General features: G+C 32.2%; 3 protein-coding genes across 4 annotated transcripts in view; 2 read left to right on the top strand and 1 right to left on the bottom strand.

The window, feature by feature from the left end:
- Positions 1-19,270, top strand: part of LOC126734340 (aldehyde dehydrogenase, mitochondrial) — a 144,077-nt gene that overhangs the window by 37,310 nt on the left and 87,497 nt on the right. The window lies entirely within an intron of this gene.
- Positions 1-19,270, top strand: part of LOC126734342 (homeobox protein Hox-B1) — an 82,551-nt gene that overhangs the window by 36,588 nt on the left and 26,693 nt on the right. Inside the window, exon 1 of one of the 2 annotated variants that reach the window (XM_050437923.1) lies at positions 667-765. The exons of the other annotated variant lie outside the window; for it this stretch is intronic. The gene's annotated coding sequence lies outside the window, so the exon portion shown is untranslated. Of the gene's footprint in view, positions 1-666; positions 766-19,270 lie in introns of those variants that run through there. 2 annotated transcript variants of the gene reach the window in all.
- LOC126734338 (aminopeptidase N-like) overlaps positions 1-19,270 on the bottom strand; it is a 110,407-nt gene that overhangs the window by 85,194 nt on the left and 5,943 nt on the right. The gene's annotated exons all lie outside the window — the stretch shown is intronic.

The raw sequence follows: 19,270 nt of genomic DNA, 5'->3' as shown, positions 1-19,270 counted from the left end.
AATGATATGTTGTTAAGTTTGTTTATTAGGGTTTAATTTTTGATTTTTTATTATATTTTTATCAGAGTTGATATTTTATTTTTTATTAGAATAACGCTTTAATTTTCATTATGCAAAACACAGCATATTAAACATTTTAAGATTACAATTCTATGCGGGTTTTACACATTGTCATGTCTGTAAAACCCGCATTAGAATAAATATTTTAAAAATGCTTGGATTTTCGCGTAATATTTTGGGACATTTTGTCGCCAAACAACGCAGCTCCCACGAAAGACAGATGTTTACTAATCCCGATTCCCGTCCTCGGGCCGGCCGGGGCGGTGCTCTGTCGCAGACACTCGTACATGCACGACGTTGCAAAATTTCGCCTTTATGCAGTTTCCTATAGGTAACGAACGAAAACACGATCTGTATAAAAGGCATTCATTTTCACCCTATTATTCATAATTCCTGGCAAAATGAAGTCGCGTAACACAATGACATTTAAGAAGCTCTGAACCGATCGCAATCCTACGACTAGTAAGATTGGCTTCACCAAGACTTTGTGTTAGGGTTCGTTCACTTACAATTGTATTCCGGACGTGATAAAGTCGATTTCTGAGCCTATTCTAGGTCGTCTAATGTGACCTCCAGCTTCCAAAAAATGCATAAATCAGGTGCCCACTGATATTTGGTACGAGATGATAATGTTTGGTAACATAACGCTCACTTCTTCGGTCTTATATCAATGCAACCATAGGAGCAGCTTTCTCAGGACTAACAGTAAGCATTTTTAGTTCAAATAAACGAGGCAAAGCTTTTAAACGAATTGCTGAACATAACAAGACTGTGACAATCATCTGTCAAATTTATTAAAAACTTATGTAATTGTTATTTTAATGCACTTTTTATTAAACCCACAGATTTTTCGTTCAAAGTAATAGATGATTATTGTTAGAAGTTACTTAAAATATGTTGTTTTACTTGTGTGTAAGTTATTAAAATAATACAACATCAGACAACATGAAAACAAATTAAAAGAAATTATATATCAGATTTTGAAAAATCTTTCATGTCGGCGAGTCTAGTAGTTCATGAGGTGTTTTTCCTTTAAAACTGCAGTAGTTCACATCTCAACCTTAAAACATTATGGAAATAAAGTTTCATAAAAACAATGGAAATTGGTCAAAAACATTTTAATATTGTCATTGGGTATCTGACAATTAAAACTTTTACTTCCCATTTTATATTTTTAAATTATTGTATATTTAACTGGACCTAACCAATGGAAGGTTAAATATTCGATTAGTTAACCTTATTTAACCTTCCATCAAAGTTTGGGTTAAATTGCTTGTTTATATATTTTTTAAGTGTAAGAAGCTTTGAGATAAATCGATATGGCCTATAATCACAGAAAAATTACTTTTTTTCATCGCTTATATACCTTTTATATATACAATTTTAACAGTTCTTTTTTTGTTTTAAAAAGAAACTGAAACTCAAAAATACTTCTAAAAAAAACTATTATCGTATTTAAAAGAAAAAAATATCGCTTAACTATGGATTATACTAATGTCACCCCCAAAATATAATAAATATCATTACTACATTCTAATTGTGTTAACAGTCTAGCGTCTTATGTTTCTGTTACCGCTTTCAGTGAGCATTTCAAACGGAGTAAATGTTTCATTATTTTTTAGAATTACTTGATGAGTTTTCCAGTAGCCAGAGCGAGTAAATTTATGTGTATTTTAAATATACAGTTATTTACGAAATTAAAAACACTTGCGGGTACCATGAGAAAAATTTTGGGATTCTACTACTCTGATTGCTAAAATATGTAGAAACTTACATTAAGCAAGCCGTTCCACGTAGCGACATTACTCTTTATTATAACCCTTACAAAAAAAGCTATAAATATTTGCACATTATGCTACGATACAGTACGACTGATGCATGTTCTACATACATATTCCTTCATTAAACCATATTTAACTAGGCAATTCATCATTTATTATCAAAAGTCAAGTGTAGTCACTGGGTGACGCTTTCCGTGTTTGGCGTAACCAAATTTATTTAAATAAATCATTCTTATTTTTATAACGGTGACGCCATGTAATAAAATATCTAGGACAAGATCTATTGTATGTAAGTACAATACTCAAATAGAATATGCTTATGAAGTAGCCATATAAAATTGCAATACTGTGGCAGTAAATTAAAAGAACTGATTGAATTAAGATTAATGAGACACCCCTGGCAGAAAATCTCTTTTATCTGAGCCGCTAAAGGTATATAATTTGTCACTAATGTTTCTCAAACAGAAAATTTGTAAAAAATAAATTTATTGGTCTATAAAAAGTAGGCGCCACCAACAAGTCAGATAAGATAAATTAGTCGTTTTTAAAGTTTTGGAAAGTTTAGGGCGGCATTTTTAAGAGGAAATTATTAATTTTTAAGGGGTTGCAGTCGCTTAAAACCTTTAATATCTACAAAATTCTAATCAATTTGCTGTTTTGTAACTTGTTTGAATTAAATTTAAATTTAATTTGTAAGAAAATATCGATATGGGCACTGGTTTATATTAATCTATTTTTTTTCAAATGAGTTTAAAATCGCTAAAAGTGGTTCTGTCATGTCAACAAATCATAAAGTAATTTATTTATAAACAACTTAATTTTTTGTTTTTTTTTTTGGTTTGGAAATTATAGCGTGTTTTAGAAAGTTGTTAGTTTTATTTTATGTTTTGGAAAATAGTAATTTTTAAGGGGTTGAAGGCGTTGAGAGCATTCAATACCTACAAAAAGTCTATTAATTTGCTGTTTAGTAATTGATTTGAATTGAAGTGTTTTAGATTTAATTTGTAAGAAAATATCAATCAGTAAGTACTAAGTACAAGAGCTTCAAATTAAATGTAAAAAAAAAAATTTTTATTGTATTTTTGAAATTTCCGCCGCGAATTCGATGTTTTTAGTTTGGATAGTAGAGTTATACACGCAGTTTTTGTAAACAAAGTTGAAACGCTATTCTTTTGAATTTGGGCATTTTTTAATAAAAAAAATCGTTTTTCAGGTAAGATTCTTCTATCCTTGATTTAATAGTATTAACTCTAACTTTTCTTTTGGAACTAATAGTACAAAAACAATATTTTGATCAGATTTTGGGATATTTTATGAGCTAGTTTACTTTTGTAGGTTATGTTTGGAGTTCACAGTTGAATTTAATTTTGTTTTGTGGCTTAACCCTTAACCACCGTAGTGAGGTCTCCCTGACCGCAACGCATTTTTGATCCTATATATCTTATCCCCAGTTAACAGTCTAAGTTAATAGTCTAAGTACCTTCAAGCCGCCGCGTGTTCAGCACAGAACACAAAGAGGAAAAGGTCTGTTTTCTGTGGTGTTCAGTTCTCTAGCTATTAATATATTATCTATGGTTCAGTTTGTCGACGAAAGTTCGTGGTGACAGGTGTTTTTTTTGTAAGAAAAATTGCATAAAAAGTTACGCAGCGGTCTCTGTGACCGGACTACGGTGATTACGTAAGTATATTTCGAACTTTTTATGTTTTTTGGATTGTTTACTGAGATTTTATCACAAGTTTTGATTTCAATTACAGGTAAATATGAGTAATATTTCATCAACATCCAGAACACGTTTTGGAAACCCAGATTTTGAGTCGACACTCGACATTGGTACGAGGAGGAGGATGATGACATCAACTTTAGTGACGAAGACAGTGTAGACGAAAATGATTGCGAAGAAAGTGAACATGACACAGATTCAGAAATTGAAGCGGAAGATATTGGTGAGATGCCATGCGACGATAATCCTGATGAAAACCAGGGAGTGTCTTTTTACGGAAAAATCCGCTACAAGTGGTCGTCCCAAAGCTTTGTTTCTCGGTCTAGAACTGAGAAACACAACATTATAATGCAAATACCAGGATTGCGACCATCTGCTGCATTAGGAAATTAAGCTGATGCCGTAACTTGCTGGAATCTCCTGTTTACGGACGATGTTCTACAAATAACACTTCAGTGGACAAACAATAATAGAAAGCATGAGAGCAAGATGTAAACATTCTGAAAGATCTGAGTTGCAAGAAATAGATATGATAGAGTTGAAGGCTTTCATTGGATTGTTATTTTATTCAGCAGCTTTCAAATCAAACCATGAAAAACTAGAGAGAATATTTACTACAGATCCAACTTTCTTAGTAGCTTTGCTTTGATAATCCAGCCGACAGAATCGAGAGACGTAAAACAGATCCATTAGCACCAATATCTGAAGTATTCAACATTTTTTTACCGAACTGTCAACGATTTTACTCTCCTGGTGCCAATATGACCATTGACGAAATGCTTATATCATTTAAAGGGAGATGCAAATACAAAATTTACATGCCCAACAAGCCGTGCAAGTATGGTTTGAAAATGATTAGTGCTTAGCAGATGCTAGAAATCACTACTTTTACAATGGCTACCTATACTGTGGCAAGAATTCTGATGTTATAGGTCTTTCACAAGAAGAACAAAAGTTTTCTGTACCATCACTATCTGTCATAAGGCTTACACGGCTTATACAAAACACAAATCGCAACATCACTGCAGACAACTGGTTCTCATCTCTGGAGTTGGCAGAATATCTACGGCAAAAGGGACTTACATACGTCGGAACTCTAAAAAAAAAACAAAAGAGAGATCCCTCCATTTTCTTTACCACACAAAAATAGAGAAGTTGGTTCAGCGTTATATGGTTTTACAAAAAACGTTACGTTGGTTTCACATGTCCCAAAAAAAAACAAGGCGGTGCTTCTGATATCTTGCACCATTCGCAACAACTTGACGAGTCTACTGGTAAGCCTGAGATGATAGTTTTTTACAATTCAACAAAATCAGGCGTCGACTCACTTGATGAAAAATGCGCTAAGCATTCAACTGGTCGTCGCACTCAAAGATGGCCCATAGTGTTTTTTTTTCGGCTGCTTAACATTAGTGGCGTCAATGCACATATTATTCATCAATCATTCAAAATAATGTAAGACAAGAAAAAGCAGATTTTTTGAAAATACTTGCAGATGAATTAGTGAGATCTAATCTTCGCAGACGCGTTGAAAACTCCAAGTTAAAGTGCGATCTTCGAGGCACAATCAAGCGAATTTTACGTCTACCAGAAAATGATCGTGAGAACGAAATTGACTTAGACAGACTCGAAAAACGCAAAATATGTTACACCTGTCCACCAAAAATTAAGAGAAAAACATTTTATTTATATAAGTTGTGTCACAAGCCCACTTGTTTGGAATGTGCCTCAAAAATTTGCAAAATATGTAAATTTAAACTTTGACTAATTTGTACCTTGCAATTTTCTATTTCTTATGGATAAGGATTTATTTTTTTTTGTTTTTTAATGTTGTTGTTATCCTTCTTTTAAAATTCAACTGCATTTTTGTAAAATGAAAAGTGTTTGTCGGTAAAAATGTTTATTTTTGAAATATATGTTTCAGTTGTGTCAAATATGGGATTTATTTTGCTTTTTGTCAGTTGTAAATGTAAAAATAAGATATTTTTACCAAATTATTAGTCTGAGTTTTAATTTAGGGTACACTAATTCTCATTAGCCTGTACTTATTCTGCTCTCGTTTCATATTTTATATTTATGATTGTTTAAATCGACGCGGTCATTGAGACCGCACTACGGTAAAGACGTTCTAGGTATAGCACTACGGTGGTTAAGGGTTAAGTTTCGTGTCGTGTCGTTAAAAATGTGACTGTTTTTGTGAAAATATGACTCAGCGAAATCAGAGGACCTCAGAGAAAAAGTAGTAAAGGCAATTTGTTGAACAATCCGTAAGAGCTGTTGAGCAGAAGAATAAGGCAAGAAACTGAAAGATACAATTTTAAATTTCAAACGGTTTTTTCTGAAAAAAAAAGAAAAAGCCTTAACTGATACGTATTTACTCAAAAATGTGTTATGGGTCGTTAATACCCAAACAACATCATACGTCCTAAATACGTACTGAGTACGTAAAATTAACGTAATTAATACGTACTTTTGGAACTAGTTGTTAGTACGTACCTTAAATACGATAAATATACATATAAATACTTAGGAAATGTTTTAGCTCCTATGAATAATACAAGAATAAAAAAAAACACATAAATTTTGTATTACACAAAACTGTATGCCAGACAGATTTTTTTTTAAATATATACTTATTTTTAAATACTTCCAAGTTCTACTTTGAATATTTCTAATTTCTGTAGGGTAAACAGAAAAACATCATTTGAATGCTTCTTTGCTTGGATAGAAAAAGACAAATTCGGTCAATTTAGACAAATCGAGGTGCTTTAGATAATGGATAATTAAGAACTTTAGATAATGGGGTATTTGTCATGATAGATAATATATCAAAATTATCAAGATCGGTAACAAAAGCAAACCCAGTGTTTCTGTTGTCCCCACTGGTTGTCAAATAAGTAATTGGCAACATGAGGAAGCAAACTGTTGACAGTATGTAAGACAAGCGATAGATTCAAGAACGAACGCCCTTCTTTCGATCGGCTTGGCTTTATTATTATTAGCAATATTGGCATTTCCCTTCGTTACTTAGACTATAGTTTTGTATTTTATGTTTTGTAATAAAAGTTTACACTCCTGTGAATTTTGGATTTATCCAAGTATTCGGGTTATAATAACATTTTTTCATTGCCTTTGAATTTACTTTCACTCAGTGATAGGCACGATCTACTACGATCTAGCCCAATTCATGGTAAGAGCAACTCATTTTAGTAGTATTAAATTATTTAATTAATCACTTTGCATATTTTAAAACATTATTTTAAAATAGTGATAAAATGCAACACTACAAGCAGGGATTGGAGGTGCAAAGAAAATTGAAGACTGTATTTCACATAGACTTATAACCAAGGATCCTTGGTTATAAGTCTATGGTATTTCACAATGGATGCGAAGCACAAATGATGTTTTTTTTTGTATTTTCTTAAACGTTTATTTTTTATTTTTTAGACATATTCATGTTATGTGTTTTTTGTTTATATTTCTTTTTTTTGTAATCAATATATTTTCAGTTTTTATAAATGAGTTATTTTTTCTCCCGAATACATTTTACCACAAAAGAAAAGAAGAGGTACTGGACATAATATCCTAGGTACGTCATATTATGTCCAATAAATGACGTAAAAATGTCCTAAAAGTACGTACATATGACGTAGAATCCTGCGGCAAGTGGACGTCCTATATGCGTCCATAGTATAAGTATATATGTAATATATCTTTTAGGGTACGTACTGTGTACGTATGTTATGTCGTAAAGTACCTACAAAATACGTCTTTAGTACGTATATTGTATTTAGGTTCAGATATGCAGACTTACGCCAGCCAGAAAGTTGTGGCTTCTACAGAGCGACACCATTCAACAAGCTAAATATTGAACTTTTTTTCAACAAAAAGGTGTTGGTACGGTTGTACCAGTCACGGTTTTTCCACGAAAAAAGTTTACTTCTCAAATAACTTATGGAGCACCGTTGCACACTGTGGTATTGGTTTCCGATTTTGGATGGATGGCTCGCCCATTGTTTCCAAGCGTTGTAAGGATCTTCATTGTACATTCGTCCTGCACAAAAGAAAACCCTTTCCGCCTAATTTTTGACAATCATGAGAGTCACCTGACGATAGAAGGAGTGAATCTAGCAAAGGAAAATGGAGTGATCAATTTGACCTTACCACAGCATACCTATTTCCAACAAGCTGCAACCATTAGATGTCTCGGTTTTTTTCCGTGCAAATCATTCTACAATACTGCCTTACGAACATGGCTTCTATTTTTGATATCGCTGGCTGTGTTAATTATGCATTTAAAAAATTGATAACTGCAGTTAATAAAAATCCGGAAAAACTGGAGTTTATCCTTTCGATAAATTTGTATTTACAGATAACGACTTTGCAATTAGTAATGCAACTGAAAGGAATGTGGATCTAAACAGTGAAGAAGCACGACTTATTATAGGTCCAAATCAACCACCAACATCAAGTTACATTGAATAAAATATTATGTCAGTCTCCTTACTTTCAGCATCAGCTAATTTATATACAACTCCCATACAACCACACAAAATCAACGTACAGAAATATATTTTTGTGTATATTTTTTTCTTGCTCTTGGGAATGTATCTTTTATAGGTCAATAAGTATATTTTGCAAGACAAACTAAGTTTGATTTTTATGTACGTTTACCTACTTAATTAGAAACTTTTATTTCTATATCCCCACCTTAGTGGGATGAAACTCAAAGAAAGAATAAACTGATGTTTTTGTAATGTAATTATGCGAACTTTACGAGAAAAATACAATGCCCACATGATTCATGCACTAATATGGTAGAAAACGGTGATATAGCAAGATAAGCAGAATATCTTAGTCTGAGGAAACGCCAAAACTCATTATACATTTATGCTTTTTGTCTGTAATAAGGAAAACTATACGAGAAAACATAATTTGTTGCAAAATATATCCTAACCTTTCTGTAACAAAGCGTTAACGAATATTATAAGTACCTAATAAGAAAGGAAATAAGCTGTTAAGCCTATTTAAAAAAAAACAATATAACGGAAATTACTAGCTAAGACCTATAAGCATTTACAATTTTGTTTCCAAAGTGATAAAGAAAATCGTACATAGATAAGTTGGCTTCTATATCGAGTCTCTAAATATTCTACTATGTAAGCAGTCGGAGTTTAGGCAAGGATACAGGTTGTCTAATCTGTTTCTGTGTTACATTACTCGAAGGCATCTGACTCTCTCAATCACAAATTTTTGCTAGCAAAAACTCTATTTCTCTTTAGATACGGGAAAGTCGGGAGTGCTTGTTATACAGGAGATCTGTTACTGTGGATTTATGTGCAGGCCGTGACAGGAACTTTCAAAAATTGGAAATATTTTTGTTCCCCGGTATTAATTATTATCTATGTAATAGTTCAAACATTACTAAATAAATATATATTAAATCACAAAAGGCTTAAAGGAATAAAAAATATGGATTCAACTACTAAGTTCCTGACCACTTTCTTCTTTTAACCAAGCGATCTTAGTCAAACTCTAAAAATTAACTTAAATGATGTTAATGGAGCAGGCGACAATATATGTCGAAGATGTACAACTGTAGTTCAAAACTCTGAACATAGTGGGGTACCACAGAAATCAAATTCTGGCCCTTGCTATTTACCATATCAGAGCTGACTTGCCTAAAAATCTTTGAATTTCTTATTATTTATACGCCGACGATTACTGAATCTACTTATCTTTTCCCCGTCTTCTTAAGTCTCTAAGCCTTATGACTATTTTTTACAAGAATTTAGAAAAATTAAGCGTCTGGTCCAAAAAATAATTACTTTTAACTGTTAAATCCAGGAAGAACGGTTGCTATATTTAAAAATAAGATTATTATTGCTAACAGATTGCTTGTGGACGGTATTCCGTTTCTTTTAAAGACCATGGGTAAAAATCTTAAACTTACATTTGCTCAAGTTTTAATATTTAGAGGTCTTTTAACAAATCCTCCGTTTACATTATGGTAGTAATACCAACCCAACCCAACCCTAACCTAAAACAAACAGAATCGAGAATATAATTCCGTTTAGACAATTGCGATGTTGTTGACAGCATGAAGGAGTGCTTTCTGCAAAATGTGTGGCTCAAATTTAAAAAAAAAACGACGAAATATACATTTTACTCTTAGACGAGCCAGCCACACATCAAAAGAAACGTGAAACATGAAATGTGAAATATGAACTACGAGACTCCGGAAAAATTATTTTATAGGATGTCCTTCTACTAGATTAGTTTCTGTCGAAGGCTTTCAGTTATTTAAAAAAGAGACGAAGTTCAAACTAGTTTCAGGAGTTGAATTATGAATTATTTTTAATTACATTGAGGTAAGTAAATCATAAATATTCATTTTAAGCATATATTTTAATTTAAGCAGGTTAGAAATCTAAAAATGATAATTTGTTAAAAAACCAAGATTTGCATTATGTTTTCCATCATTAGTTGAGTATTGTATGTTTCTGTCATAAGAAGATCTCTGATATTGTATTATTAGGATGTTATTATAAAGAATAAAAATTCCTTTTTGGAACTGTCTCTTTAAAAGATGATTCTTTTTTTTTTAAATCAGGAAGTAAGCTTCTCAAGAAATGTAAGTCGACATTTTCTTCGTTGGATAATTCTTTCTTTTCTATATTTACAGTTGAATTTCTCCAGTTTTTAATACTTCTAATTTTGCGTTTCTTCACAGACAGACAGACAGAGAAACTTGAATGAAGGAACGGATTTTTTTTTGGAAAATCTGTTGGCACTGAGGAAACTGTACTTTTCAATAAGTGCCTATTTCATTCAATTCTTCTTCAATATTATTGGATTGAATATTTGAACTATTTATATTTTCTTTTTCATTGCAATGACTTTGTACACAAATTTGATAATCCTTATTGGCGAATAAATATTACAGACTTCGTCTTCATCGAACGCTGCAGTTTCAGTTTTATGTCGGCTTTTCGTATATGGTATTAAATACTTTATCGTATCTTCTCAATACTAGGTTTTTTATTTTTTCCAGAACTTGGGAAAGCGAAAATATGGAGGCAACACTGCAAAGATTTATATAAGTCAGTTAGTCCCAGAACATCCGAAAAACAAGAGAGAGAACATAGTATCAGTTCAGAACAAGTTCCATGTTTTCAAATCAGAAGTAGAAAAAGCTTTAACAACACTCAAAAATAAGAAATAATAAGAAATACTTAAAGCCATAGGATACTACGGAACCGATGTAATGCCCGGGTTATGCTCTAAAATGTGGGAAACGACTAAATGGCCAATAGAATCGTGCTAATCTATATTCATCCCCATTCATAAAAAAAGATCACTGACGGAATGTAAAACCTACAGAATAGTCACTTTCAATCCATGGGCAAGCAAAGTATTATTCCACATCAGTAATGAACGTTTGAAAACATTTCTACTTCCACAAATATCAGATGAACGGAGTGGGTTGATTCATACCTAATGAATAAAAGTATCAAAGTCAGCCAGTTCACAAAGTCAGATGCTTTCGTATAGTTTAGGATGCCCAAATATAATGTTATATATTACCTAATAGTTATGTTCTCTCGCTATCGGGTATTGAACAGCTGCTTTCGTGTACCTTTATCAATACCCGATAGCGAGAGAACATAACTATTAGGTAATATATAACATTATATTTGGGCATCCTAAACTATACGAAAGCATCTGACTTTGTGAACTGGCTGACTTTGACACTTTTATTCATTAGGTATGAATCAACCCACTCCGTTCATCTGATATTTGTGGAAGTAGAAATGTTTTCAAACGTTCATTACTGATGTGGAATAATACTTTGCTTGCCCATGGATTGAAAGTGACTATTCTGTAGGTTTTACATGATTGATTTTACATGAACAGCTGCTTTCGTGTACCTTTATCAATACCCGATAGCGAGAGAACATAACTATTAGGTAATATATAACATTATATTTGGGCATCCTAAACTATACGAAAGCGTCTGACTTTGTGAACTCGGTGAAATGGGTGTTCCCAAGCATCTAATATTTTTAATTAAGAGACTGTACCAACCCAATAATGCTAAGGCCAAACAAACAAACAGTCTCCAGAGCTTTTAAGATAGGGGTCGGTGTGAGACTCTCCTCCTTTCCATACAACATATATGGCGAATACATCATGAGAAAAGTCCTTGAAGATTAGGAAGGTAGAATATGAATTGGAGGAAGAAAAATTAGCAACGTGAGGTATGCGGACGACACCTTGATTATTCCAGAAGACGAAGAACACTTGATAAATATAGTGAGCAAATTAGAGAACTATAGTAAAGAATATGATTTAAAATTAACAAAACAAGAACCAAAGCAATAATCATCATATCCACATCCAAAAACGTAACGAAATATGATAAGGTGGATAAGATTGTATGCCTTAGATCGTTGATCGTCAAACATGGAGGCTGTTCAGAGAAATAAATTCAGAGATATAAATATGGAGCGATCAAACCATTCTAAAAAGAGTAAAAGTAATACTGGCCAATTCATTAATCTTCCCAATTGCTGTTAACTTCACTAAAACATGAGCACTAAAAAAAGAGATCGAAAAAGAATTGAAGCCTTCAAATTATGGGTATACAGAGGAATCCTAAGAGTATCATGGGTGGAACACAGAACAAACACCTCTGTTTTACAAGAACTAAAAATCAAAAAACGTCTACTAAACCAAATCAGTAGAACATATCTCAGTATCTTTAGCCACATAGCTAAAAGAAAGGTGAGATGGAAATATCGTGTTCGAGTGTGACTGTATTATTAGGTATTATACGAGACAGGACGCAAAACATCTAGCACAAGTTAGAAATGCATGGACACAACAATTTCAAACCTAAAATAGTATCAGTACATTCTCCAGAGGGTAAAAAGCCAGAGAAGAAGTCTTAAGAGATTAATTCGTAACATCCTCCACTTTTTTTTACATTTCTCAACTGAAACAAAAGAAATAAAGTCCTATATTTATAATATTTATAAAAGAAAATAGCTAATGGTATATGTAAAGGAATTGACTATCCTACCGCCAAGATAATAGAGATCCTTTTCCAATGAGACGAGACGAGAAATAATGAAGACGTTAAAACCTTATTAAAAAACACGATAAAGTATTCGTATCATCAAATATTTCCATACAATTACCCCAAAATCTTATAAATATTTCATCACAATTACGTGGTCGACCAACAAGACACTTACCTGTCTTACCCATTTCAACTTATATTGACTTTGTTGAAATATATAGAATTTGTTCATTACTTTTCAATTACTAATATAAAAATCATATTAAATTATTCGTCGTTTTTTTTGTTTTCAAATATGTTTGGTTAACTGATCAAATAGTGCGAAATAATCTCGGAAAGAAGTCGAAACACGAAACAAAATATAAAATCTATAATTTTTTTTTCTCTATCACTTGAGAAATATTAAAAGAAATGATAGACAAAATATACTTATACGATATTTTACTTTCGCTAGCTAACTGAAATAAATCCCTATATGCCCTTCAAGTATACCTACACGCCCTAATTCCCGTTACATTTTCAGATTTGGGTCACAGAAAGGAAAGCAAAATGTATCGTCACCCCCCTTAATCTCAATAAAAACAAAACCGTGTCGCCCCACAATTCCCTACATCGGCATAGCGTCGCTAATTTTAGTAAATCTGGAACAGAAAGGGCCGAACCCATCGTAGTAATCGCTTTTCTATATTTTCTTTATCTTTCCGCCCTGTCACTCCCTATATCAAATTACGAAAATAAAAGACTATCGGGAAGTGACCTAAAAATTTTAAAGTCCAGGTTTATGGGTTAGTGGGCCCATCAAATTGATCGTCAATATTAAGAAGGGGTATGAAAAACTTTGAAAAACATGGCAAGTTTTTGGACTTGTAGAAAGTGTGTTCGTACAGCAACAAGAAACTTTTCATTGTGGTATCACTTCCTAATAAAAATAATCATAAAAAAATGTATGTCATTAACATTTGACCCAATAAATTCTGTATAAAGCTATATCCTATAGCCTTCCCATTACCAAATTAACAGGATAAAAAAGGAAACTATAAAATAACAAATTTTATTAACAAATTTATAGTATATTATTTTCGTAATGGGTCTTGAGCAATAACAATATAGATTTAATCGCGGTCGTATTATTACCACCGGTGCAACTGCAATAGCAACATAGAAAATTACCATTTGGGTTTTTTTTTTCTATTTGGTTTAGTTTACGACCGTATCGAAAAACTATAAATCTAATACTTCCTGATATTAAAATAAACCCTGAAATCGCAGGATACATTAAAAATGAGAACACTGGGGAAATCTTAGAAAAAAATCTCAGGACAGTTTCAAATCATTCATCATTCTGCCTTTTCATCATCCTCATTGTACCTTTCCATAAGAAAGGGGCTGTTTGAAATTATACAGAGTACTTCAGAATCAGGTTGCCCTTAACATTTTGTCTTGTCGCCAAAATAAGGTTCTGAACTATATACCAGAATTTTAATTTTTTTTTATTTAAATTTTTTAGCTTTGTATTGGCTACTTGCCTAATACTAAAAATTATATTGAAAAAAAGAAATATTGTGTGAATATTTAAAATGAATATGGAAGCGATAAAAACCATGTTTCAAGGCTCGGAAGGGAATATCGCAACTATATGGGCGGTGATGGGCAAAATAGTCCAAGAGGCCATTATAGATAATGAAACTAAGGCGGGAAACAAGATTCAAAACAGTCTGGTAAGGGAAAAATCTGCCAATACAGATTCGTTTAAGCACACATTCACACACACTTCCCAAGAATGTTTTGATATAATTAAGCCTATATAAAAAGACTTCGTGGAACGATATGTCGGACGCTTTATGCAGAACAATAATAAGAATTTGAACCAAATTATTTCGAAAATCTCAACATCGGAACCTGATGACATCCAGTTTATCTGGCATGCCTTGCTATGCTTTTAATGAAAGTTATTCTGCTTGTTTTGCATAAAACTTGAAAAATGCTTTTCCCACAACTCACATTTTGAACGTTTGTGTCACTTTTCACATAATTTCTATAACGATCTTTTTAAAAATTTGAACACTATTTCCTTAATAAAAACCTATCCCATAATTTACGAGAACAAACGAATGCGGTAGTTTTTTTAAATTTGTTAACATTTTTAAATTTTACAATAGTAAATTAGCGAATTGGAAAAAAGCAGTATATAATGCAAAACCCAATGCAACTGCTACTGCATTGGATTTATTCAAACGTTAGAACATGGAAAGGCTAGAATTAGTAAACAACAAGTTTGTTTAAGTTCAACATGTGCACAGGGGCAAGGAAGGTGTTTTGTTTACAAATATATTCATCGAGTCTCTGTTGTCAAGTTTACACGTATTTTCAAAAGAAGAAATTTTCAACATAATAATTCATAATAATGATAATTTAATTTATTGATGTTAGATTTTGGATTAAAAATAAAAAGTAGAAATAGATATATGTTATTCTAAGGCCAAAAGTACAACATTCTTATTCCTAAAACTGCTTCTAAAAAATTTGAAATGGCAACACCGCAGGCAAAAGCTGATGTCATTTGCAAAGTCTCATCTTGACAAACGGTTTTGTGCTCACATTCGGCATTTGTGAAGTTCTCTATTTTTTCTTTAGTTTTTGGTTGAAAAAAGACGCATTTGAGTGTTTTTGTGAACTGTTATGATAGTAAAAGCTTGTGCTGTTTGTGCCACACTCTGGGAAAAAGGCGATTTAAGCCGATCTTTTGACGCCATCTTTTGACGACGTCACTGGTAAAGATGGTTTCAATAGTTGTGTCGGTGGAATCAACAATGCGTTCGAGCGGCGTTGCGATGCTGTTGCCTTTTTCTCTAATATACGTTATCTACGTTCATTAAACTTTAAATGTTGACTACTTTATAGAGTATCTTATCATATTTTATGAAAAAAAAATGCTTCATATTTTATTAAAGAAGAATAGTATTGTCTTGCGCCTGTCGAAATAAGTGAAAAATTTTTATGATATTATAAAGTGTGTTTTTTTGCCTATTTCTATATCAGCATTAGACATAATTGCATCAGAGATGTTGCAAGCAAATAAACTGCTTATAGTTCCACGGCAATTCTAATTCTAGCCTTTTAATGTTCTAAGATTCAAACACACGTACAGTGCTTTTCCCTATCTTAGATGTCCTCCTAAAGCAATGTGTCGGAGGCTTTAAGCAGAACAATAAGAAAAGTATAAATCAACTTCTCTGGAAAATCTCACCAAAGCACTTGAGTGGTGCGGTTCCACAACATTGAGATTGCAACTAATCTGGTAACATGTCCCTTCAATGGTTATTTTGCTTTACTAGCTTTTATCCAAGAAATAAGAATCAGTAGTGGACCAAGCGCTCGTAAATGGGCATGATCAACTAACTGACATGTGTATAAGCCGAGCAAAGCAGGACGCTAAAAGCCGAGTATAATTCGTTATAGACAGAAAATATAATTTAGACATTATGGATGGAAGGAACATCCTTTATGGACTTGGCATCGATGATTCCATATGAGGTATGTCCATAAAACATAATAATCCTGCGTATGGATGCTTTATTAATTTTGAAGTGTCCTAAACTTTAAAATGTTTTTCATACAGCTCACGTTTTGCAAGTACGCGCCCCTGATAACTTAAAAATTACTGCACCGATGTTTTTAATTTTGAAAAGTATTTCTGTACATAATTTACGAGAACGAACAAACGCTGGAGAGGTTTTTCAAATTTGCTAAAATTTTCTGCTTTTCCAAGACGCTTCCGAATTGCTGCCATTGCCGTATTGCCTTTGCGTATTTTTATAATTTCTTTATGAAAATTTCACATACTAGTTTTTGAATGGTATTCTTTAATATAGCATTAATTTTTCTCCCCTTTAAATAAAGTACACGTGGGCCATGTAAAAAAAATATTCGAAATATTGTCTAACATTTTGACGTATGAACCTATCATTCTTAGCCTAAAACCTAAAAAATCGATATCAAGAATGTAAAGATTCACATAATAATCTAATTATAATAGTGCAATTTTATTGGCTAATAAGGGGACTCTAGAATGGTCCTGTGCAAATAATCTACTTTAAGCCAGATTTAGTTAAAATAAGTATTTTCTACCATATAATGCTCCTATTTCACTATGTTAATAAAACTCAAAACCTTTATGGTAATACAACTGAGAATTCTACAACTATTGATTAATTTTCTTCTCGGCCTTTATTTGCTGCCTCTTATTTTTTTCTCTTTTCCTCAAAATTACTGTATATTAGAACCAACCTTAGGACCAGGTGCACTGATAATTTTTCGTGTGCAAAAAAATTCTAAAGAATTTATCATATATTGTCAATAGAGTTATGTCGTAATCTTTTGTCTCTTGGGTATAATTACATTAACTTCAGAATTTGTTGTTTAAATACTACCAGATATTCATGCAAATGGTTCCAATTACACGACCGGCTAATCATCTGGGAAATATACACGCAACTAACAACTTAAGAATTTCATTAAAAATAGAACAAAACTAAAGAACACAAACGTTTTTTCAGTCCACCAATATCATTACCAATTAGCAATGTCAGTATGATTTTCGAAAACACAGGTCTACTGACGATCTAATGGCCTATGTCAGGCATATTTGGATCGAGGCTATCGAGAACTATGATGAATCCTGTGTCGTTGTATTTCAAAGGCATTTGATAGGGTCTGGCATGAAATCCTCTTATCCTCGTTGGTTGGCTTGGAATCTTCTCGAGAACCGATCCATCCGGATTGTCGTTGAAGGAAACACCTCGCAGAGGCTTCAAATTAACGCTGGTGTCCCTTAGGGATGCATCTTGTCCCTCTTGTCCCCTACCCTCTTCCTGTTATATATCAACGACCTTCTCGAGTCTTCTAATTGCATATTGCATAAATACATTTGAACAATGAAGTACATACGTCCTGTTTAGTGTAGTTTTTATTAAAACAGGGAGGTCATTTGTATAACGATGGTGTCCGGTTTTCCTAAATGTCCGTCAATCAAGTCATAGTTTTGACGATGGCCTACAGCCGAAAGCGCTAGGCAGATAATATCAATATATTTCTTACACTGAAAACGTGTTTTTATTATTCCATTTGACTTTCCCAATAGCCTAAATAAAGTCTGAAACGTTATCCTTTGTTGAAATATCCTATAGCCAATGTAAGTCTCTTCAGTTTAGTTTTTAAAACCAATTATTGAAGATCAATAGTTAATTTTGAAATAATTTAAAAAATTAGTCAGATGAATACACTTAACACATTTTTATTTCATACTTATTCTGATCAAATACCACATGCATTAAGACTCCTTAAAAATATCGATATGACTTTCACAAAGTTCCAATTTCCCAAAAAGTGGATTGGGAGAGATTATGAATTCAGTGGCCCCCTAGATCCCCAGACCTGAAGTCATTTGACTTTTATGTTTGGCGATGGCACAAGAAAAAAAAATTATTTTTTAGCATCTAGGCTCACTGCTTAGCAGGATTGGTATTATTTGAGAATAAGAAATTATAAGAAAGGTACAAGAAAGGGATGCAGGCATAAATTTGTAAAGAATGGAAAAACTATAAGTATGGTTTCTACAAAGAAATACTTAGATGCTTTTTTCATAACAAATTTTAAACATTACTTAACTAATTTATATTGAGTTTTTTGTATTGTTTTATGTTGAGTCCCAAAATTGCTAATTTTGGTCATTATTCAATTATTTTTTTTATAGTTTTTAGGAACTTTTAAGAATGTGATATACCGTTGGAAGAAATAAAAAACCACAGAATCCTTAAAATTTTTGAAAGTTCTGCAGAATCTTAGTTAAAAAAAATACAATGCAAAGTTGGATTTTACTTTCCTTTTTTGGTATTTCTAGCACGTTTTTAATTCATTGATCTCTTATTTTGTCTCGTTGAATTAGGAATATTATGTTAATTAATTTCTCCTAGATTAAAAAAATATACATACTTGACGTTAATCCGTTGGTTACCAAAAAAATTAAGTAAATAAAGAGACTAGTTTACAAACACTCTGTATATATAGCGTTACTATACCGCATATATATATTTTTAATTTTTTTTATCTTATTCCTATTTACTTGAATAAGAACTAGTTAATAAGACTGAAGAATATTTTTTAATTTATTTATACATAGTATAATTTTTTACAGTATCTAAGTAGATAAAACCAATTTTTATTTTATATTTTATGTGAATTTTAAGAGGTTAAAATTGATTGGTGATGTCTTCAATAATTTAGTTAAATATGCTTATGTGTATTATTTACGCTTATTGTAACATTATAATATACTTATTTATTTTAATATCTTTACCTCCAAACATTTTTTTTTTATTTGAAAGTGAAAACATATTTAAATTAAAACTAAATTCACTGCACATAATATATACATAAAAATTCAGTATATATCAATTTTATTAAGATGATCATTTAAGGGTCATTTACTGAATCAAGAATACAACCCAACTAAAAATTTGCCTATGCCGAACCAATGAAATCGTTCCAGATTTTTCTGGCATCCACCCACAGAGGGTTTCGTCATCTGTATTGGTCCACCGCGAAGATACTCGTCGATTCGGATG

The sequence above is a fragment of the Anthonomus grandis genome, chromosome 3 (genome assembly GCF_022605725.1).
Source record: "Anthonomus grandis grandis chromosome 3, icAntGran1.3, whole genome shotgun sequence".
NCBI classification, from domain to species: Eukaryota; Metazoa; Arthropoda; class Insecta; order Coleoptera; family Curculionidae; genus Anthonomus; species Anthonomus grandis.
Note: the sequence above shows the minus strand (reverse complement) of the source record. Positions and strands in the feature narration are given on the sequence as shown.